Raw genomic sequence first — 26,065 nt, forward strand, 5'->3', positions numbered from 1 at the left:
GTACGTTTGAATGTTTATGTTATACGTTTGAACGTATTTGTTTTACGTGTGGACGTAAATATAAACGTACGAACGTCGAAGCATGAATAAAGTAGAAAATCAGTACATTTGGACGTTATAATTAAATGTACGACAGTATGTGATTTACGTGCGAAAGTAAAATATTCACGTTCGAATGTATGTCATTTAATAATATTTAAAAAGTAGTATACATTAAACGTTTAGATGTAAAACTTATGAAAATGACGTCCGAGTGTAAGATAATAAACGTTCGAACGTAGAAGCCATAATGGCTATTTAATTGAAACGTTGTACGTTCAAACATCTTGATGATCAGATGAACAAACGTTCGAACGATTAAACGATTAACGTTCGAACAAAGCTCCGAACGTAGCACTTGCATTCAAATGCTCATTCGTTTACATTCGAAATAACGTACGGACACTAAACCTGTTATGTTTGAACATTGGTCCATTAACATTCGAACGGAAAATCAAACGATTATTATAATGAACGTTCAGATGCATAAACATTCGAATGTAAATATGATACGTTCGAACTATAATCAACGAAGTCAAATTCTCTCATTCGAACGCCAATTGGTTGGGTTTCCGTTCGAACGTTCAATTTGACGTTCGAACATTACTTCTTGTGACAGTTATCAACCATCACAAAAAATGTAACGTTCGAACGTTCAACCAAACGGCACACCTCCAACCGTCACTAAAATTATTTTTAGTGACGGTTCAGTAATGAACCGTCACCAATTGTTTTTTGTGATGCACATTAGTTGACGGTAGTGGTGATGGTTTCAAACCGTCACCAAATATTTTTAGTGACGTTTTGGCAATTGTTGCAAGAGAAAAATTGTGTTGTAGTGTATAGATATATAGAGCTCGTATATTTATCTAAAATTATTTTTGTATATATCAAATTATAAGCCACCTAATCATTTATTTTAATCGCAATTAATTTATCCATAGAAATATATTGGACAATGATCATGGATATTTTCCACCTTCGCTGCCCATATGTCAAATTTTTGTTGAAAATGAAAGCATTTTTTAGCAGCACGCTTCCTGTGATCGGCAATTGTCAAGACTTTCTCGATAGTTCTAAATATTATATATAATCGAGTTAAGGCCTCGTTGATAATGATATAAAATGAGATGAGATAAGATAAGATGATTTAGATGAGTTGAATAAAATATTATTATAATATTATTTTTTAATATTATTATTGTTTTAAAATTTATATATTTATATATATATGCTTCATCAGCAGACTATATGCCTCAATTTGTGGAAACCCCTTTATTTTAAAATGAACATAAAATCTCGATAGATATGGCTTTTATGATATGTGCTTATTAAATGGAATAATAGGTAAAACGAGAAAGAGAGAGAATTTATTGTTGAGTACAATATCTTCTGTAATTAAAATCACCTCTCACCAAGATGAAAAAGCCGGGATGCTTTGTTTATTCCTGAAGAAATTAGTGGGATCGACCATGGTCTTCACATGAACCAACCTATTAAAGTTGCTCTTGAAATATTTAGTACCCCATATACTTGCCGTCTATGGCTTGTGTTGCCTTCCTTACTATTTGTTCCTATGTCAAGGTCCCTATAATTGATGTATGCAGCTCTTGGAAATTTTGAAACATAGGCAACCATGTAACTGTAAAGCCTTCTGATCTAATACACCACGTCTAGGATTTTGTACATGTTACCAACTCTATGTGGGAAAGGAATTGTAGATTTCAAGATTTCACTCATTCTGCCCCCATACGGAATCATCATCAAATCTGCTTCCTCGGCCTCTTTTTGGTAAAATCTCTCCCAAATCCCTTCCAAGCAAACTTCTGGAATAGGTTCCATCACGTAGTCAGATTCTGCTTTGAAAAAGTTGGTCTTGTTAGAGGAGTCCTGCTTAGCAATACATCCAAGGATTCCCCACTTGGAAGCCCGGCGAAGTAGAGGGTAGATTCAATCCAGCTCATTTTAGTGCAATCTTCTCTTACCAAACCCAGTTCAGGGAAGCTTTCTTGCATCAATGAAAGGAGATTATCTATCCTTCCGAGATACAAGGAAATAAATGAAGCTTGTATTCTTCTCCTCCCTTCTTGGCTAGAATTGGCAGCACTTGAGACAAGGAGAATGAATAGGTCTTCATCAAGCTTGTCTGCAACATATTGCCACTGATGAACAAGCTTGGTTGCATTCTGTTCCAAGTTCCTATTAACTATGAATACAGTCACAGTTGATGAAACATGAACCAGCTTGATTTTCCACGCAACAATGACTCCAAAGCTAGCCCCTCTACCTCCTCGAATGGCCCAAAATAGATCTTCTCCCATGGATTCTCTATCAAGGACTCTGCCCGTAACATCAATCATTTGGGCGTCAACAATATTATCTGCCGCAAGGCCATATTTGCACAGCAAGGTGCCGTACCCTCTCCCACTGAAGTGTCCACCAACACCCACAGTCGGCCAAATTCCTACCGGAAAGCCAAAGTTTCTACTTTTCTCGGCAATCCTATAGTATACTTCACCGATAATCACTACAACACAATTACTTTTTAGTGACGGTTGGGAAATTGTGATAGTCCCCAAACCGTCACTAAAAGACATTTTCTATGACGGTTGTTGGAAACTATCACTAAAGATAGATGAGATTTTTTTAACGTTCCAACATATGGGAAATTTACGCTCGAACGTCACATATACGTTCGAACCTTGTGGCTACTTACATGCGAACGTGAAATATTTTTGCGCCAACGTTCGAAAGTGAAATGTTTTGTGCCAATGTTTGAACGTTAATTACTAACGTTCGAATGTTAATTGTAAATTTAAATTAAATATGACTCTAATTTAAAAATTATGTGGTTTTTATTGTGCATAATTTGTGAACAGGTCTAAAAAATTGACATGTATATATTTATATATACACAATTTGTAATATATAAATATATATTTATATTTATATATATTAGAAGTGCAGTAATTTAGTATTAAAGTTGGAAAATATTACATTAAAGAAGATTGAGAATTGAAATTAAAAAACGATAGAAATATTCATACAGTATTTTTCTTTACAAATATTAAAAGTCAAATACAAAATATGATAGAATTTAGTAAACAACACTCAAATGATAGCGTTGTGCATGAAAGTCGAACTCCGTACCTCCTCAGTCAAGGTATCAACCTTGTCGTTGAGGATAGTAACATGATGGGTGAGCTCGGCGACAGACGCCGATATAGCCGCGAGCGATCGATCGATATGCGCAATCAGCTGTGAGATCACCACATCAACCCAAGCAGGTCGCGCATCTCTTGCAGATGTACTCATCGTCTGTTGACTACTACTCCCCACATGACCTGGCTCAAGCTGCGACGGAGGAACTAGATCCTCTACAGGGGTGGCTAACGTCCCCTTGCCTGTCCAATGCTACGTCGATGCGTGGTCATGTCGAGAGGGCTCATTTGATCTTTGACCTGGTCCTCTGTCTGGGTTGGCACTCCCCATGCAAGTAATAGCCGGCTGATCAGGACACTGTATGGGAGATTATCCGTAGAGATGATGCTCGCCTCATAACAGATCCTCTCAAAGATATACAGTGGCAAATCTATGGGATCTCCACGTGCCACTAGTATAAAAAACTGTGCCCGAAGCCAACTAAATGTGGTTTTATGTGCCACAGGATCCACATTTGTTACAACAATAAGGTGCAACATGCGGAAGAAAGGTAATAGATGGTTCTAGTTGAAGGCATTCTTCCTCTCGATTTGTGTGGTCCCTCCCGGTCAGGATGTAGAAATCCTTATCTCGATCATCATTCCAAGCCTCGAGGCCAGTATCCTCGGCCTCTGACCGGTCTGCATCTCTGGCTGATGCTGGCTCAAATGGACGGCTAGTAGATGATGCAGAAGTGCCTACATCCTCACGGGGTGTAGCGTGTGCAAATGTCTCAACTCCTCGACGAATGCGGAGGTGCTCGGCAATAACATCTGGTGAAATCTCAATGGAAACATCGCGTACAGTCACGGTATGAGATGATGCGTCCTAAGGCATGTCACACATCCCCATATAGACCTCCTGAACCATTAAGGGGTATACCTTCCCCCTCAATGTGCAGATATTTCCCCAGCCTCTACTAAGGAAAACATCTCTTAGGTTCGTCTGCTCCCATATGAGTTCGTCAAAGTCATTAATCAAGACCTCTCGCTCTACCATAACAGTACGAGCCTCAATACGAGTAGTGTCCTGAGTGGCTCATTCCCTTCCTCGTTTCCTAGTATGCAAAGGATGAGCCATATCCTGAAAATAGAAAAGGAAAAAAAAAATTATTTACATTGATGCATTGTTCAAATAATTTTAACCTGCTCTGCATTAACATTCAAACATAGCAAAATAAACGTTTGGACGTGTATCCCTTACGTTCGCAAGTAGAACGAACGCAAATAAATTTACTTTCAGACATGTATCCTTTATGTTCGCAAGTAAAGCGCATAGGTGCGAACGTATAACATACATGTTCGAATGTAAACAGTAAATAAATTTAAATAACTTATATTTGAACGTTTATGTTATACGTTCAAATGTATGTTTACATGCGAACGTAAAGGATTAACGTTCGAACGTTGAGACATAAATAAATTTAAAAAGTAGTACGTTCGGACATTATAAGTAAACGTCCGAACTTACGAAGAAATAACGTCTGAATGTAAAACAATACACGTTCGAACATAGAAACCTTAATGGCTATGTAATTGAAACGTCGTATGTTCGAACGTCTTGGAGGAACGTTCGAACGTTACGACACAGAATGGCTGAGTCGACTCAGCCAATATTGAAATCTGCAAAATCAATCTACAACGTTCTAAATGCTGAAATGTCACTGTAGAAATGAAGTATACACTTCAAGAAACTTTTCTACTGTGACTATTTGGCCAATGGCAGACCGTGGTGGCCGGAAAATGAAGTTAAACATCCGGCCACCACTTCGCCCGGAAAATAAACTACATGTTATTTGAATAAAAAAATGAATGGCTACTTTTTAGTGATGGTTGTGGCGGAGTTTGACGGCGGCGGAGACGGAGGAGTGGCGACGTGCAAACGGGAACGAAGTGTGTAACGGTGAAAATGTCGTTTTGTTGTTCTGTTTTGGGCTTATATACACGAAACGTTCAAACATAATTATTAGTACATTCGACCATTTGTCGATTTATTTTTCAAAATATTGACTATAATATATTATATTATTAATATATGTTATATATTATAATGTATACTATAACATATAGCATACTATATATTATATTATATTATATATAGTATATTATAGTATCTATATATATTGTGTATTAATATATATAATGTATTCTATAATATATTATATATATATTGTACTATATATATATAGTATAGTATATATCTAATATTACAAAATATATAATATTATAATATAATATATAATATTATATATATATATGATACATTATAAACTAATGAAAATAACAATAGAACCACAAACTCTTATTACTAGCCCAAAACGATATACTTTATTTATTACAACTAGTACCCAAAATTCGATATAGGTGTACAAATTCCTAAATAGATTAATTGGAATCAAATTACTCTCTCTAATGAATGACAATTAGATTTATTTTACATTTGAAATTGTGAGTGCCATTTATATTTCTTCAAGTTTAGCAATATGTTTATACATGTTGTTGTGATTTTATGCTTACTCTTGAAATAATAGTGAGTATTGCTTGTGAATATTGTGAATAGTTTGTGAGTTTATGGTGTTCATTGATGAATTAATATGTGTAGAAATATTGTTGTGTGAATATTGTTGTTGTTGTGATATGGATTTGAAATATTGTGATTATTGTTTTTGAATTTTTATTGAATATGTTTAACAAGAAAATTATAAGTTTAGTATCTTAATTTAAGTAAAGATTAAAAACATTTAATATATAGCTAATATGAGAATTAATATTTAACACGGAGTAAGAATATATAATATATTCATACTAATTTACTTAGAATATGATTATTATTCAAATTATAAGTATAGTATAAAACTTAATTTTGCTTAAAAAAAGAAAAAAATATATAACTTAACTATATATAAAGTATAATATATACATACAATAACTATAGAAGACTGGCTAGCTAGCTAGCTCGATGATCACATTGTAGTTGCATACTTTCAGTTGTTGCATTTGTGGCTATGAAGTGGGCCGTACGTATATTGTACGTGTATATAGGTGCCCATTGAAAGTCATATATTTGAAATTTTTTTAAAGTCATACAAATTATGACCCTCAGATGAGTTGGAATTCCAGAAAATCATTACTATCTAGTATATATATAGTGCATTATATATATAGTATATATATATAGTGTATAAATAGTGTATATATATAGTGTATATATATAATATAGTATAGTATTATATATATACTATACTATAACTATATATATACTATATATATTATATAGTACTATATATATATAATGTATTATATAGATATATAAGTTTTGTTGTTAGTTTTATTAATTATATATTATTTATTCATATATATAGTATACTATATATACTATATTATTATATTTTCATTTAAAGTATTATTGTAACGCCCCGTACCCGAGGGTCTGAAGAGTTAACTCATGTCACTTAAAAATCATTTTCCTTCCACATAGTACATATTCTAATTTTTCTCAATCGCACAAAATACTCATATATTTACATCAATTACTCCAGAATAACTATTCTAAGACAATACAAAATTTAATATAAACATCAATCTTCCAACAAATCACATCATCAGAGCACAACAAGCTTACTGAATGAAAATCCTCAATACCCATATAAACCTTCTATGTTTAAACCATCATTCTTAACTCTTCTCACCCATGCTCCATATCCTTGATCCTCAACTGAAACATTCAAATCATCTGAAAAATATTGTGGAGATAAGGGGTGAGTTATCAACAACTCAGTAAGCAGAGAACATATACTAGCATGTAAATATGAACTTTTTTAGAAAGTTCAATATGTAGAAACAAAACATTTTATTTTTATATGCAGATCTCAGAAAACATGTTATCAGAAAATCAGAGCGACTTTTCAATCATTTCATACTCAAGTCAACAATTCAAATTTGAGGATCCATTTCATATTCAAAAACGGTTTGGCATAACATAACTGAACATCTTCATCTTATCATATCATATCATATACCATGTTTAACCCCCGTGGTAGGGTTGTGCTATTCCCGGTGGCCAAATCAGGCAGTATCATGTGGTGAACTTCCCATTTTTCAATCTCGGAGTCCCGAGTGTGCACACAGGAAAGAACATGTAAAAAGACCACTTTGTTTCGAAAGTGGGTGCACTCTATCATATCATGGTGGTACCAACCATATCACGTGAACCAGTATCATCATATCAGAACCATATTCAGAACAGATAAGCATGCCAAAGTTTTATCATATCCATGTCATATCAAAACACGTGCGAAATATATTCATATCATTTCCATTTGATCAAAAACAGATCCAATAGCACATGAATAAAAATCTCAATGATATCATATTCGCTCTGTTGCATATTTCAGAAATATGTCAAATATTGCTCATGTCTACACAATACATGTCAGAAAATATTTTCTCTTTTTCGTACAGGTTTCATGAGTGATGCAAATAAACGACCGAGGTTGATTTTTCTCAAGTTTTCATTTCATCACAAAATATGCAAAGTTTTCAGAAAGTCAACCTCAGTCTCAATAATTCGTATAAAACCTAGCATAGGAACCCCGCTTACCTGGACGACTTAACTTTTCCAGAATTTTCCTCAAATATGACGAGTCGACTATAAATCGTCACCTATAAAGATAATCACGTAATTTCCATAAGTTTCCAATCAATCATGTATTTCGATATTTAAGCCTAAGCTTCTTAAATAACCTATTTTAAATTTTTCAAAACTTAAAACCTTCATAATCCCAAAATATATCATCACTTCCTAAAATCACCAATATCCGCCACAACCCACGTCATACACAAAACACTAATATTTAAACCCGAACCGCCAGCAAATCTCATAGTCTAAACCAATCATACTAACAACTCCATCACCCAATCCAATCAACCCCGTTACTCCTCGGACTCAGTCCGGCAAAACCAATAAGCAATTAAATACAGTGTAATGTGCTAGTGCAAAAATACATTAAATTCACAAGAATTCTATGAAAAATACTTACAATACTATATAATAATTTCTGGAGGATCACGGAGGTGAAACAAGTGGAAAAACAGCTGCGGAACAGTGCAAAATACACTGTGGCCGTGGGTCACAGATACCCACTTTTCAACGGGTGCAAACGAAGATCCGAAATTGATAGGGTAGGGCCTAGGGATGTCGGTGAAGCTAGTGGTGGTGATGGTTGGCCGTGAGTGGCGGCGCAAAGGGTGGTTTAAGGCCAAAAATACCCAAAACGGAAATGGAGTTGGATGTGCTTCACTGGTGACGGATCGGAGGTGGGGTTGGGTTGGGTCCAATGGGTTGCTTGGAGGTCGAGGATGAAGTGGTGAAGAAATGATGGCCAACGGTGGTGCGATGGCGGCGCTGGAGTGAAGAGAAGGCCGCGGCTTCGTGTGGCGCGTGGAGGCTAATGGCGGCGCCAGGGAGGCTGAGATCGGAGGGGGAAGGTCGCCGGTGGGTGGGGGAGCTGCTGGGTTGGGCGGGGCGGTGCAAGTCACGGCGGAACGGTGGCGGTGGGCTGGGTGGACTAAAAAAAATGCACGGGAGAGAGGGAGGGGCTGGGTCGCGCGGGAGGGGAAAGAAGAAGAAAGAAAAGAAAGGAAGAAAAGAAAAAGGAAGGAAAAAGAAAAGAGGAAAGAGAAAATATAGGGAAAGAAATGAGGTCCAATCCTCATAACTTGGGTCACAAAAATGATCCAACGGAAACGATTTTAAAACAGCAAGTGAAATAAAATAATTCAAACCCAGTGATTAAAATGAAAATAAATAATTAAACCCAACAACAAGTTAATTTAATTTGAGAAGAAATTTAAACACATAACAATAATTAATTTAAAGAAAGCACTTCAAAAAAAGTAATTTTCGTAAACTAAAAATCATAAAAATAGCCTAATTAAAAATCCAATAATTTTAAAACAAGAGAATAAATTCTGAATCAATAAAAATAATTCCTTCATTAAAATACACTAAAATACGGGGTGTTACATCCTCCCCCCCTTAAAAAATTTCGTCCTCGAAATTTGTAAGGTCAAACATTAACGCTAAAGCAGGATAGAAGATACAACCCAAAACACGCTCGAAAGGATCATGCCATCAACAACTCCGAACAAGCATGAGTAATGTTCTCTCAAATCTATTTCCATAGGCAATTCCATCATACTCGTATTAGTCCCCCGGTGGCACAACACGTCCAGTATTCTTAGGGTGGCAATGCTATCCAAAATCTCATCTTTCCACAAGAGCCTTAACACAACATCCAAGGAATCCCAATGATTATTATTATTTTCGTAACACGATCTGCGCTAACCTCAATCGACTCCTATGTTAAAACTCACAAACTTTCATTGAATTCTACAAGTTGGTAACCTATTAGCCACTTCCAAAGTTAACTATCAATAAACATTTCCATCATCCAAACCTATTCCCTCAAAATCAACAAGAATTATATCCTAATTCCGCACCACCAAAAGTTTAAACTCTAATTACAAGTATCTTTATCAAATTCTCAAATCACCACTAATTCCTTAAGATCAACACAAGGTTTGAATCCTTAATTATATCACAACATAAAACCATTGAGTACGAGGTAGCTCAACGCCTACTAACCAGAAAACTCCCACCACATTTGGTAGAAAATTCTTTATCTCCAAAACTATGAACTATTACAGACTTTCCTCAAACTCACCAAGATTTAATTCCTGGATCTGCACCAACTATTATCCTTAAATCTAATATGGATCTAATCCCAAAACCTACCACTAAAACCTCGAATTAATAACAATTATTATCCAAACTGGACCAATACCTTCAATCCTCAAAGAAATAATCCCCTTAAAATTTCCTATATCAATAACTCAACTTCGATCAACTCCATAATAATGGTCACATACTAACCAGTCCCCAAAATAAATCCAGCTAGCACACCAAGCCTGCAGAATTAAAAAAAAAACTTAAATCTCATTTCCATTCAGTCCTTCAAATCTGTAATTCTAAAACCTTAAATTATACCAGAATCATTCTCCGAAATCTGTAAGATCGATAAACTTATATCCAATAATGAAACAGTCGACTCCCGAAACTTTCAAAATCTAAAACATTAAATGATAACAATCATTTCCTAAAGTCTGCAAAATCTTAAACTTTTGGTGAAATTTCCGTAAGTCTATCCTTAAAGTTTGTTGAACTTACAATCTTCTATTCTAAAACCTCGTCTCATACATCCATGAAATCGAAAATCTCAAATATCTTACTCCCCAAATAGATCACCCAGACTATGCCATTCCTTCCAAACCTTGATATTATAAATGCACACCTAGTCGATAAAAGTTCAAGCTTACTCTGCTAAATATAACAATAGCGTTCTCAGTTGTACTATCTCCCTACCATAACTTAATCCTTAACCCGTTTTCAACTTCCAACGAAACGAACAAAATAAAATAAACTTAATAAGTAAAATAACATAATTTTCATTCCAATAAAATCAAATCAAACAAAACCAAATAAATTTAATTTAAATAAAAACAATAATTTTCAATTAAACCTTTAAACTTTTCTGGTACTGCACACATGGTTTTACTCATTCTTAGCCATATCTTTGACCAACTCATATAGTCATTCCTATCATCTCATATTGTAAACCCAACATCGCTCTAAACTCCAGTACATCTTTAGAATCCAAATCACAAAAAATCTAAACCTTAAATCTTAAAAAGATTATCTCTTATAGTCCACAAAGTAAGCTTGTTGGATCTAAAATCTCTACACCTCAAAATCTCAAAACTCAATCATAAAGTCTGCAAAATTTAAAACCTTAAATATCTACAAAATCCATTCTTATTCTTTACAAATTTGCACCTCAAATCTGAAGTTTCTTCCTAAACCCACGGATATCCAAAACTTAAATGTTTTTAGTCTGCAGAACCTCAAACCTGAAATATTCTAATAATCATGTCTTAGTTCTCAAATTTCTATATATATCAAATATGAAATTACTTCCTAAACCGAATTGATATCCAAAATCTCATATGTTATAGTCTGTAGAACCTCAAACTTATCATACAATTGAACTTATGTGCACCTTCAAAAAATATAAACCTTACATCTTATAAAAGATCCTTACCTATAGTCAACAAAGTACGCCTACCTGATCTAAAACTCCAAGTGTAAAGAAAGTCATTTCTTAAAATCTAAAGCCTTAGTTCTCTTCAAAATCTTCTTTTTAAAACCCACACCATCTAAGACTTCAAACATCCTAGAATATATTCCAAAATGTTGCCGGATTCTAAAACTTTAAAAACAAATAAAATCATATCTTACAATCTTCAAATTTCCATACCTCCAATCTGAGTTAACTTCCTAGCCCACAGATATTCAAAACCTCAGATTTCGTACGCCATCCAACATGAGTATGCAAAAGCTCAAACCAAATATCTTTAAAATCATGTCCTAGTGCTTTCAAAATTTTAAAACCTTGAATATCATCAAACATCTAATTATAGTATGCAAACCTCAAACCTGGCTTTCGCTCAAACTTATGTAAACATTGAAATCTAAATCTCCAAGTCATGTCCTACAGCCTTCAAAATAAACCAATCAAATCTAAAACCTTAAATTCCTAAAACCACAATCCATAAAGTCTACAGAATCTCAAACTTGGAATTTTCCCATAATCATCCAACTTGTAGTCCTCAAATTTCTATACCCCAAGTATGAAATTTCTCCTTAAACCAACAGATATCCAAAACCTCATGTTATAGTCTGCAGAATCTCAAACCTAGGCTCTGATACCAACTGTAACGCCCCGTACCAGAGGGTCCGGAGAGTTAACTCATGTCACTTAAAAATCATTTTCCTTCCACATAGTACATATTCTAATTTTTCTCAATCGCACAAAATACTCATATATTTACATCAATTACTCCAGAATAACTATTCTAAGACAATACAAAATTTAATATAAACATCAATCTCCCAACAAATCACATCATCAGAGCACAACAAGCTTAATGAATGAAAATCCTCAATACCCATATAAACCTTCTATGTTTAAACCATCATTCTTAACTCTTCTCACCCATGCTCCATATCCTTGATCCTCAACTGAAACATTCAAATCATCTGAAAAATATTGTGGAGATAAGGGGTGAGTTATAAACAACTCAGTAAGTAGAGAACATATACTACCATGTAAACATGAGCATTTTCAGAAAGTTCAATATGCAGATGTGGTGCCCCCGACCCCCATGTAAGGAAAACACGGGAATCGAGACGCCGAGATGATGAAAACACGGTCACACATCCCAACGAAAGTGCTAAGTGTGTGTACATGCAACAGTGTACAATAACAACGCAGTGGATAAGTTAACTAAGTACCAGAATTTAAATACAAGTAAACATCAGTAAGGTTTAAAAAGTTATACAGTCATCCAAAAATAAAGTTTAACACATGTCCCAAAATACAAGTAAGTAAAATAAGATAACAAAGCCAGTGATCCCAGATCACTCGGGCGGAGCCGTCTCCTCAGGCTCGCCCTCCTCCTCCTCATCTGCATCAAAATCTGCGTTACCACAGAATGGTACCGCAGGTAAGTATAATCCAAAATAATTCTCAAGAATAAAATGCATTTAATGCAACCAACATGCATGCATATGATGAAATATGCATTTTCCTCAAAACATCATTTTTCCCGAAAATCATAATTTTTCAACACACGCCAAGATCCCATTTGGCCCAAAAATAATCCGTAAAACATTTTCCCAGAAAAATGATTTACACAAAATCCAACTCACACTATTTTCCCCAAAAATAGCCAATTTATCTGTTATTACCCTATGCACCATGGCCTCCCCTAGGGACCATCCGCACGTCCTGGCTTCGTAGCGATGCCCAGTTCCGCGCCCAGTGCGTTCGTAGCCAAGCACCCACTACGCAACGAGCGATGCCCAGTTCCGCGCCCAGCGCATACGTAGCCAAGCATCCTCTAGTCCCCGCCAGCAGAAGGACCATGGAGTCGACACGAATCTCTCGTCCAATCCCATTGTCGCCCAGCGACAATCCAGGGGACGTTACTCAGTATATTCCGCTCCCGAGCAACCAGAGGAGCTCCACAGAGATAATGCCCCATCTTGTCTTGGGGTCGTGATACACACGCACCCGAATTCCATTCTCACATGAAAACTCAGTTTTCATAAACACATGAACATGAATGCAATACACGGAAACCCAGTTTTCCTTTACAAACATGATCATGCATGATATCATGAAATGTACATGTATCAACTCTAATCCACAACCATCAATAACCAACCCAAACAAATCCAACCAAACAACTCTAATCACCAATCCATCCAACCCCGTACTCCTCGAACTCAGTTCGGCAAAACCAATCAACAGTTCAAATACAGTGAAATGTGTTAGTGCAAAAATACATTAAATTCACAAGAATTCTTTGGAAAATACTTACAGTGCTATATAGCAATTTTCGAAGGATCACAAAGCTGCCAGAAGTGGAAAAACAGCTGCAGGACAGTGTAAAATACACTGTGGCCGTGGGTCACAGATACCCACTCTTCAACGAAGACAAACGAAGACCCAAAAATGGTAGGGTAGGGCCTAGGGAGGTCGGTGAAGCTAGTGGTTGTGAAGGTTGGCCGTGGGTGGCGGCGCAATGGGCGGTAGAAGACCAAAATTCCCAAATCGAAAATGTAGATGGTGGAGCTTCACCAGTGGCGGATCGGAGGTGCGGTTGGGTCCAATGGGTTGCCAAGAGGTCGAGAATGAAGTGGTGTGAAGATGGTGGCGAGACGGCGGCGCGCGAAGGAAGTGAAGGCCACGGCAGGGTGTTGCCCGTGGAGGCTAACGGCGGCGAGATAGGGGCTGAGATTTACTGGGAAGGGTCGCCGGCCGATGGGGAGGGGAACGGAAGGGGCGGTGTTGGTCACGGGCGGCGCACGGCGGCGGGCTGGGTGGAGGAGAAATCGGACGGAAGAGAAATAAGGGGTGCGTTGCGCGGGAGAAGGAAACCGAAGGAGAAATAAGGAAGAAAAGAAAAGAAAGGGAAAAGAAAAGGAGGAAAGAAAAATAGAGGGAAAAGAAATGAGGTCCAATCCTCATAACTTGGGTCACGAAAATGATCCAACGGAAACGATTTTAAAACAGCTAGTGAAATAAAATATTTCAAACATAGTGATTAACATGAAAATAAATAATTAAACCCAATAATAAGTTAATTTAATTCGAGAAGAAATTTAAACACATAACAATAATTAATTTAAAGAAAGCACTTCGAAAATAATTTTCGTAAACTAAAAATCATAAAAATAACCCAATTAAAAATCCAATAATTTTAAAATAAGAGAATAAAATTTTGAATCCATAAAAATAATTCCTTCAGTAAAATACACTAAAATACGGGGTGTTACAGCAGAAACAAAACATTTTATTTTTATATGCAGATCTCAGAAAACGTGTTATCAGAAAATCAGAGCGACTTTTCAATAATTTCATACTCAAGTCAACAATTCATATTTGAGGATCCATTTCATATTCAAAAACGCTTTGGCATAACATAACTGAATATCTTCATCTTATCATATCATATCATATCAAACGTGAATTTATAACTATTATATTCTTCATAGCTAATATGAGAAAATAATACGTTCGAACGTTTAAATTGAATGTTCGAACGTTAATGGATGTACATGAAATTCTCATTTTCATGTTCGAATGTACAATTATAATACGTTCGAACAGGAGAAGAAAAATGCAGGGAATTTTTTGCTCGATTTAGACACCTCTATGATGATTTGAAACGTTCGAACGTAACTTCTTGTTGATTTCGAATTTGAAAATAATAGTGTGGGAAATTTGGCGCTCGATTTATGTATCTCTGTGATGATCTGAATGTTCGGACCTTAAAATTTTACATTCGAATGTTAGACAATGAAAATCACTTGAAATTTATAAAAGTTTGAACGTAAAATTTATTAACGTTCGAACATGAAAATAAAAGTGTGGGAAATTTTTCATTAGATTTTTGGCATTGTCATAGGAAGATACGTTCGAACGTGTATAGAAAACGTTCGAACGTTTTCTGAAGAAAATATTATCCATGTCTTTTAACGTTCGAACGTCATCTAATATTTGGGCGGGTTAATATAACGTTCGAACGTGTCATCTAAAAATTTTAAAACTTAATGAATACACGCACAGGAAGCAGCAGCTCATTTCTACTTCTCCCATGTGCGTAACAGAGAGAGCAGTGAGAGAGAGAACTCCATCGATTAGCTTCCTAGGTTAGAGAGTGAGAGAGGGTTAGAGTGAGAGAGGGTTGAGTGAGAGAGGGACGTGAGTTAGAGGGAGAGAGAGTTCAGTGAGAGAGAGTTAAGTGAGAGAGAGACGTGGGTTAGAGAGAGAGAGTTAGAGTGAGAAAGTTTTAGTGCATTTTTTCGTTGAGTTTTGGTAAGGAAAAAACATTTTTCTTTCGTATTTTATTGAATTTTTTTATATTTGTGTTGTGTTTTTGTTATATATATTTCTAATAAGTTAGTGTTGTATTTTTTTTAAGGATGTCTGTTTTGGCAAGTTGAAAGCTTTTGGTTCGTAAGAGGATATTATGAGTGCTATGTATATTTCTAAACTTTAAACATTTTATGCTTACTCTTTTTCTATTGTGATTATTGTTTATATAGTTTGTGAATACTATGTGTGTTTATGGTATTATTGATGAATTAATATGTGTAGAAATATTGTTGTGGGAATATTGTGAATATGTTATGATATGTATTTGAAATATTGTGACTTTTGATAGTGAATTTTGAATGAATATGTTTACATGGTTAGAAATATATTGTGTTTATACATGTTGTAATTTTATGCTTACTCTTGAAATATTCGTGATTATTGTTTGTATAATTTGTGAGTTTATGATATTCATTGATGAATTAATGTGTAAAAATATTGTTGTGAGAATATTGTTGTTGCTGTTATGATATGGATTTGAAATATAGTGATTATTGTTTGTGAATTTTTATTGAATATGTTTATATGGTTAGATTTAAGTAAAGATTAAAAACATTTCATATACATTTCATATGAGACTTAATACTTAACTTAATAAGTATATATAATATATTCATACTAATTTAGTTAGAATATAATTATTATTCAAATTATAAGTATAGTATAAAACTTAATTTTGCTTAAAAAAAGAAAAAGAAAGTATATAAATTAACTATATATAAAGTATAATATACACATACAATAACTATAATTAATAATTACTTATTAAGCATAAATAACTCACTCAATTAAGTATAACAATTAAAATGATATATTAGGAATAAGATAAGTATAAAACTTAATTTTAGAAAAAGAAAAATAAAGTATATAACTTAACTATATATAAAGTATAATATATACATACAATAATTATAATTAATAGTTACTTATTAAATATAAATAACTAACTCAATTAAGAATACAATTAAAATGATACATTAGGAATAAGATGAATATAAATATACACATTCAATAACTATAATTAATAATTACTTATTAAGCATAAATAACTCACTCAATTAAGTATAACAATTAAAATGATACATTAGGAATAAGATGAGTATAAAACTTAATTTTAGAAAAAGAAAAATAAAGTATATAACTTAACTATATATAAAGTATAATATATACATACAATAATTATAATTAATAATTACTTATTAAATATAAATAACTAACTCAATTAAGAATAACAATTAAAATGATACATTAGGAATAAGATGAGTATAAAACTTAATTTTAAAAACAGAAAAATAAAGCATATAACTTAACTATATATAAAGTATAATATATACATATAATAACTATAATTAATAATTACTTATTAAGTATAAATAACTCACTCAATTAAGTATAACAATTAAAATGATGCATTAGGAATAAGATGAGTATAAAACTTAATTTTAAAAAAAGAAAAATAAAGTATATAACTTAACAATATATAAAGTATAATATATACATACAATAATTATAATTAATAATTACTTATTAAAACCTTTGAATAAATTATATATAATAATTATAATAACAATTATATAATAAAAATAAAAATTACATAGGTATCAATTAACAATGTCCTAATATATATAATAACAATTAAATTATAATTGTGATGTATCCGAGAACAAAAAATTAATACTTCGTTAAATAATCTTCCATAGATATCATTCTCCCTCGTTGTGTACAAGACACGAAACTTGTTCTCATAATTTTCCATCTCTCTTTAGTTTAACAATATAACACTACTTGAAGGTGACATTGTTAATTTAAACAACATGGAGATATTGTTTGTATGATTTTTTGATAGATGCGTGTATTGCATAAATACCCTTAGACCCGTTTGGGAATTAGTATACATTTATGTGTCCACTGGTTCTTGAATTGTTCAGTGTGGACAGTTTGAGATTATATTATCTGTATTGCACATTTTTGTTACTCCTACTTTCCACGTTTAATATGAAGTTTCGGTGTCTTCCTCTACTTTTCTTCTTGTATACTATTCGCAAGGTCACAATCCTTCTATTGGAACACGTATACTAGGAGAACTATGAGGAGGTGCTGCCGAAATTTCTACTAACGTGGAAAGTAGTAGAGTGACGAGATTTGTGCAATATGGATAATATAATCTCGAATGGGATATGACCAACTACCTTATCAAAAAAGTAACTTCGTATTGGACCATGACATGCATGTGAATTTTCTATGTACGTGTTATTAATAGATTGATGTTTTTAGAAATGGACAAAAATTGGATGCGTCTAGGCGATAGACTTGGAAAGGATTACATACCCTATGCGCGTGGAGTAAGAACGTTCTTTGATTTTGCACGGGCCTCTGCTGATAGTCGTGGTTACATTAAGTGTCCATATTGAGGGTGTAACAATTTGTGTGCAATAGGGTTGGATGAAGTAGAAAGTCATATATTTGTGAATGGTATGGATTTGGGGTATACCCGATGGGTACTGCATGGTGAGCCGTATGAACAGTCAGCAGATGTATTGGTTGATCATCACAATTATTTGCGGCACATAGATGATGATTATGAGCAGGATGAGATGGAGGAGATGTTGGGTGACATTGGAGCGGTGATGTTTATGGATGAGGTTGACGACAACGCCTCAAGTGGCGGAGGGACTGATTGTGAAAAATTCGCTTCTATGTGGGAAGATGCAAGGCACGAGCTTTATCCAGGCTGTACAAAACATTTCAAAATATCGTTTATTATGCGGTTGCTTCACATTAAGTCATTGTGTGGGATGTCGACAAAAGAAATAAACATGGTATTTGACTTATTTAACGAGGTGCTTCCAGAAGGGTCTGCATTGCCTAATAACTTTTATGAAGCGAAACAGTTGAGAAAGAGATTAGGATTTGAGTACAAGTCCATACATGCATGCAAGAATGATTGTGTTCTGTTCTGGAAGGAGAATGAGGAGAAACAAGCATGTCTTGTATGCGGAGAGTCGAGGTGGAATGGTAAGAAAAATGTGCCGGTTAAGGTATTGTGGTATTTTCCCTTGAGACCTAGGTTGCAAAGACTATATATGTGTAAGAAAACAGCTTACGATATGAGATGGCACGAGGAGAAAAGAGTTAAGGACGACACATATATGAGGCACCCAGCTGATTCACTTGCATGGCAGTCTTTCGATAATCAATACACAGAGTTTGGGATAGAAGCTCGAAACGTGCACCTGGGACTGACAACCGATGGATTCAACCATTTTGGAAATATGAGTACAAGTTATAGCACTTGGCCCGTAATGTTGATTCCGTACAATCTTCCACCATGGAAGTGCATGAAGGCGCCCAACTTTTTGTTAACTTTACTTATCCCTGGCCCTAGATCACCTGGGAATGACATTGATGTATTCATGCAGCCGTTGATTGAAGAGTTGAAAGAGTTGTAGGAAACAGGCGTTAGAACTTATGATGCATCCACGTCGACAACTTTTCAGATGCATGTTGCGGTAGTGTGAACCATAAATGACTTCCCGACATATGAGAATCTTTCCAGTTAGAGTACGAAAGGGAAGTTAGCGTGTCCGACATGTAATAAAGAAACTGCTAGTGAGTGGTTAAAATATTCTCAGAAGTTGTGTTTCATGGCTTATCGACGTTATCTACCAGCAAATCATGCATGGAGAAGAGAATGTGATAAGCTTGATGGGAGAATAGAGGATAGAATTGTACCAAAATAGTTGTCTGGGAAGAGATAGTGGAACAACTGGTACATGTTAGAGCGAACAGTTTGGGAAAGGTTGGGGAAAGAACAAGAGAAAATGAGGCACGACATAATTGAATTGGACAAAGTGTAGTATTGTTTCTGACTTGCCGTATTGGTCGTCCTGCATGTTCCGACATAGTTTGGATGTAATACACAAAGAGAAGAATATTTGTGATAATATACTGTGTACATTGATGAACATTAACAAAAAGACGAAGGACACGATTAAGATGAGGAAAGATCTTGAGAGAATGATCTTGAGGAAAGATCTAATGTACATGTCGCCATATCCGACATCTGTATGTTTTTTAAGGATTTGTGCACTCAGGTAGTAAATCGAGATGTGTTGTAGAAATTGAAAGAAGATATTACTATTATACTATGTAAATTCGAGCAGATCTTTCCACCATCATTTTTTGATGTCATGGTCCATTTAGCAATACATTTACTGCAAGAGGTACTGTTAGGCGGACTGGTGCAGTTTCATTGGATGTATCCAGTTGAAAGATATTTGGGTTGACTGAAGCACACTGTTGGGAATAAAGCCTGAGTTGAGGGGTCAATAGCAGAGGCTTATATACACGATGGGTGGTTAACATTTTGCTCTCTATATCTTCGTGGTGTTGAGACACGATTTAATCGTCAAGAGCGAAATGTTGATCTTGCTGCTCCGCCTCCTCGTGAGCTATCAGTCTTTTCCCAGAATGTACGACCATTGGGTGCACAATCGGATTACGATTTAATAGATGGAGAGTTGGTTAAAGTTCGATGGTATGCGCTAAATAATTGCTGGGAGATTGATGATTATCTCAGGTATGTCGTTCCATAGTTTGTATAATTCTAGTTTTTTTCAAGTTTAACTATAACTGTTGTGCTCAAAATATACATCTTTTGCATTTATCCATAACAGTGAGCACATGGACAAACTTAGGACGAATGCATAGAAAATATAGGGGCAAGACACGAGGAAGAATTTCCCGGATGGTTTGAAGAACTTGTGTGAACTAAAATTATATATATGTTGTATTTTGAAACTTTTAACTCTGGGTAACTCTTAAATATTATATACTATTTCCATTGTTAGATTTTGGAACAACGTGCTTGTGATCTCAGATCAATTTCTTCTGAATTATATGCACTGGCCTGTGGTCCCTCAAATAGAGCACTTTGATACACTGCATGCACGGTTCGAGGTTTTAGATTCCATATTCTGGACCGTGAACATAATAGAAAGACTCAAAACTCTGGTGTATTGGTCAAGGGGAGTCATGGAACATATGATATTGACTATTATGGTGTCATACGTGATATTATCGGATTGAAATATCTGGGTGGGTCTGTAACATATGTCTTAAAATATGATTGGTGAGATCTAGGCCGTGGTCGGGTTTCGATAGATAGGGATAATCACTTTACGAGTGTCAATACTGCATCTAAATGGTACGAAGATGATCCATTCGTATTGGCTTGTCAAGCTACCCAAGTCTATTACTTGATTGATCTAATGAAAAGTGCTGATGAAGATAGTGGAGAGATAACTTGGCGAGTCATACAAAAATTTGTCTCTTGAAATCTATATGAAGCATGAATGATTGCAGAGCACGAGAATAGTGGAAATGAAGATGACACTCCGATTGTGAAGGCATACAAGGAAGATGCAGAGGTTATTAACTTGTTTGTTGATTTCGGTGCACTCGAGTTGCTCCCCTTGTGTAGAGATGATGTCCCACCCGTCCATCTCTACCTGTCTGTATTAAATGATCATTCAATTCAAGTAAGTGAGGAGTAAGAAGAAGAAAAAGTGTCAGAAGATGAAGACGAATCAGAATCCGGCCAGGAGGTGGATAAGGAGGATGAAGAAGACGTGCATGATGATGATGAAGATGTTATTGAGGGAGATTCTGAAACAAGCACGGAAAATACATCTGAAGATGAAGAATAAAAGTACTAAATATTTTATTCATATAGGTGACTATAAAATATCTTCAATTTTCATAATTTCTTCTAATTAATTTTCTTTGATATTATTAATTCTTTTCAAGAATGCCACCAAAATGACAACGAAGAAATGTACCTCCGCCAAGTCTAAGTCTCAAACTCATTGTGGACTTCCTACTAGAGGAATCCACTCCTGAAGATCAAGTTAACACGGAAGAAAATAACAGTCGGTCGACACCTACCAGTAAGAAAATATTGTCGTTGATAATTAATTATATAGTTAATATTTTTGTCTCAAAAACTATATAACTATAATTATACTATCTATTATCATGTAGTTGATGCATCTGCACGTCACGGTGGTGACTATACACGTGGCATCTCTCTTGAGAAAAGTAGAAGGCACGGAAAACTCAAGATCACCATTCCTGATAATTCCACTGGAGGAGGGGATGATAGTGCAGTAGCGCTTTCCTCTTATATTGGCACAATAGTTCGAGCTTATGCTCCATTTTATGTGCGCTCCTGGCGAGATGTTCCGAATGAGATTAAGGAGCACATTCGAAATCGTGCGCTGGTGAGTTTACTTTGAAAGTACATTTTTTTTCACCTAGATTAGTATATCATATTTTTGACCTGATTCACTTGTTAGGATTAATTCGACCTCGACTTTGACTGTACCGAGGATTTGAGAACCGTAAATGAATTGATGGCTACACTATTCCGACGTCACAAGGGACGATGTCATGACCACTTCAAAAAGTTTGAGACGTTGGAAGAGGCTGCGTAGTCTCCTTTCCAGCAGATGAAGTTAGATGATTGGAGAAAATGTTGTGATCTTTTTACATCTCCAGATTATCAGGTATTTTACATTTATATCTTTTAATTATTTGCATTCATATTCAATCTATATATTATATGTATATATATATATTATAATTTACATTCTTAATATATTTTGTAGCACTTGAGTTCTACAAATGCACAAAATAGATTCGATCTGACTGTCCACCAACGTGCCAGTTCAAGGTCATTCCAACGTCTTGCTAAAAAAATGGTAATTAAAAAATTATAGAATTCATTTATTTTTTGATATTCTTTTATTTAAGTACTAACATTATCTTTTTAAAATTGCGTATGTCGTTTTGTTAGAAACATGATAATCCTGAAAACTTTTCTCTCATTCATGTCTATACTGCTGCTCACACTAATGAGCATAGTGAGTGGATGGATCCTGTCGCTACAGATAATTATGTAAGCAATGTTAATTTTGTTAAATAAATTATGTAACATGTGAATAATTTATTTTTTATTTCTATTTCTTTCCATACGTTACTTATTAACGATCATTAGCTTTAAAAATTTAGGAAAAAATTATGGAGATGCAGTCGGCTTCTGGGGAATCCTCCCTTAGTGACAGAAATTCACGCAGGTGCTCGGGTCACAGTCTGGTATGGCAAGAGGTTTGAGACGATCTATTAAGTATAAATGTTCATCCTCCTCAACCTCATTGACTTCACAAATTAATAATCTTACCAAAGATTTAGAAGCTACACGGCGTGACAATGAGTATATGAGGTCAATACAGCAAGAGTTAGAGTCTCTATTAGAACGACAGTCTCATTTAGAGATGCGTTTGCAGGACCAACAGAGAGAACAGGAGGAAAGAATACGCAGTGAAGTCCAAGATCAAGTGCAACGGGAGATGATGGTGCAAATGGAGCGTGTTATGTCATTACAACAGAATCGTGGTGGGCGAGGGAAAAAAAAGAAATAAATTTTACCAGTATTTGTGGCTAATTTTCATATCTAATTTTAATATTTTATAAGACATTGTTACTTGTTAATTGATGGTATGTAATATGATATAATTGGTATGTTTTTAAATTTTATGAAATTAGCATTTCTGATCTGTACGTTAGAATGTAAATTTAAATCGTTCAAATGTTGGTTCACATTCGAACCAACGTTTGAATGTGAATACATAAAATTGTTACTTGGTTCACGCTCAAACGAACAAACCGTTCGAACGATTAAACGATTAACGTTCGAACAAAGCTCCGAATGTACCACTTGCATTCGAACGCTTACGTTCAAAATAACCTCTGAACGTTACACCCGTTAACATTTGAACGGAAATTCGAACGTTTGTTACAATGAACGTTCAGACGCATAAACGTTCAAACGTAAATATGATACATTCAAACTTTAACCAACGAACGTCAAATTCTCTCATTCGAACTCCAATCGGTCGGGTTGCCATTCGAACGTTAAATTTGACGTTCGAATATTACTTTCTGTGACAGTTCTCAACCGTCACAAAAAAGGTAACGTTCGAACATTCAACCAAACGGAACACCTCCAACCGTCACTAAAAATATTTTTAGTGACGATTCAACAGTATACCGTCACCAATTGTTTTCTGTGACGCACATTAGGTGACAGTCGTGGTGACCACCAAATATCTTTTGTGACGTTTTCGCAATTTCTGGTGATGGTTTCCTCTGTCACAAAAGATAAATTGTGTTGTAGTGAATGACACCGGCTTCAACCCATGCAGTGCCATTTTCTTCATCAACACTAATTGAATGAAGATTTATCAGATCAATTATGACAAATGGAACATAAGAAACATAAGAAAGGCCCTCATAATCATGACCACCACTTCTAACTCTTATTTGCATGCCATGTTTTTGGGAACACTTAATGGTTGCTTGCATTTGGGAGGCATGCAATGGCGTAATAATGACTAGAGGTTTCGGGGTGGCACGTGTTGAGAATCTTGGATTTTGTATGGAGAATTCCAATACAGATGAATATGAGGAATTGGCGAGGGTGTAAATGACATGAGAAATTGAGGAGGTGGAGTTTCCATCATGCAGGGTCAGGCATTGAAGGAAGTCTTCATGAGTGTGAGCTGAAGTTGCCCATAAAAATGAGAAAAGAAGTGTAAGAACAAATGGAATAAGCACTGAAGAGCTAACGGGCTTCATTTTTGTTTGTGTTTCTACGCTAAAAACAGGATGCGAGCTTCCTTATTTATAGTGTTGAATACTTGGAAATTAATTTGAAAACTGTGTGTACTAGGGGTGATACCTGCCCCCTACGGGGCAGGGCCACCCCTCCCCCGCCCCCACATATGCGGGGGCGGGGAATTTTTCCCCGTACCCCGCCCCCGCATGGGCGAGGGCGGGGTCCCCGGTCCGCACCCCCGGATCCCCTTACTGGGCCTTCGGCCCAGTACATATTTCTGGGACCTAAATGGCCCAGAATTCGTTTTGGGCCACTTTGAGCCCATTATTTAGATTAAAATATATATAGATTTAAAAACAGAAAAAAAATAATATATATATATATATATATATAGAATAATAGATTGAACTATTAAGTAGATATTAAGTTTCAACTATTAACTAATTAAGTAATAATCATCACTAAGGCAGTAATTTACTCTGCTAAAATAAATAGTTTACAATTATACAAATTAAGAGAACTAATAAACTATTACACTATTACAAACTCCTCTAAAAAACATAAATATTACAAATTGTACAATTAACTATTGTAACAACATTACAATTAATTGTAAATTAACAAAATCATAATTTTTCAATTAGATTTTGGGGTGGAGCCGTAGCGGTGAGTTCACTGAGTGGTGAGTTGTGTCGATTGCTATGAGACTGAAAATCAAGATCATAAAGGTTAATAAGTTATAAAACCTGAAATATTAATAAGTTAAAAATAAAACAAATTAGAATTAAAAAGTTATAAAGATGAAACAAAATTTTAAATGCAAAAAACAATTAAGGGATAAATTTTGCAAACCATGGCAATGGTGGGTCCAATGCAAAGTCATACTGCATCAGAGGTAGCCGTAGACGCCGTCTCATGTATCACTACAAATATTAAATTTGAAATCAAATTAATGAATACCAATTAAAGAAAAATAAATAGATTAAAATAAGAAATTTGAAAATGAAATTAAAATAAATACTAGATCCAGACTGATCATCACCTTCCTCCTCAATGTCGGCCTCCTCATACTCAAGAGTCAAGAACATCTGGAACATGAATTTGAGTTCCCTTGATCCAATTCTGCGTGCAAATCAAAACCTCCACAGTGGCAGGAGCTAATTTACTCCGAAATGAATCTAATACACACCCTTCGGTACTAAATGCCGACTTTGAGGCTACTGTGCTAACAAGGATAGCCAAAAGTGTACGGGCTATCTCTCCAAGGATGGGATACTTCACTGCATTCACCTTCCACCAACTTAATATATCAAAATCTCGTGAAAATGGTAGAATCTCTACTGCTAAGAATCTGTCTATCTCTGGTTGAGCCTCTACAGAACTCCGGGGGAAGGGGGTCTGCTCATACCTCTCACCCCACTCCAATCTACGTCTTTTCCCAATCATCATCTATGGGTCTCCCCAATCCCCTGTGATCAACAAAATATTTAACATATTGGATGTCTTCATCACCTAATAATGTAAATGTCAGCCTATATTCTTAGGCCGCCTCCAACATCAGAAATGTTGAGTTCCATTGTGTAGGC

At 35.2% G+C, this 26,065-nt stretch overlaps 1 pseudogene; it reads right to left on the reverse strand.

Moving 5' to 3' along the window:
• Positions 1-1,450: 1,450 nt before the first annotated feature.
• On the reverse strand, positions 1,451-24,499 carry LOC108984728 (annotated as a pseudogene).
• Between the last annotated feature and the right edge of the window lie 1,566 nt (positions 24,500-26,065).

This window comes from Juglans regia, chromosome 3 (assembly GCF_001411555.2).
Source record: "Juglans regia cultivar Chandler chromosome 3, Walnut 2.0, whole genome shotgun sequence".
NCBI classification, from domain to species: Eukaryota; Viridiplantae; Streptophyta; class Magnoliopsida; order Fagales; family Juglandaceae; genus Juglans; species Juglans regia.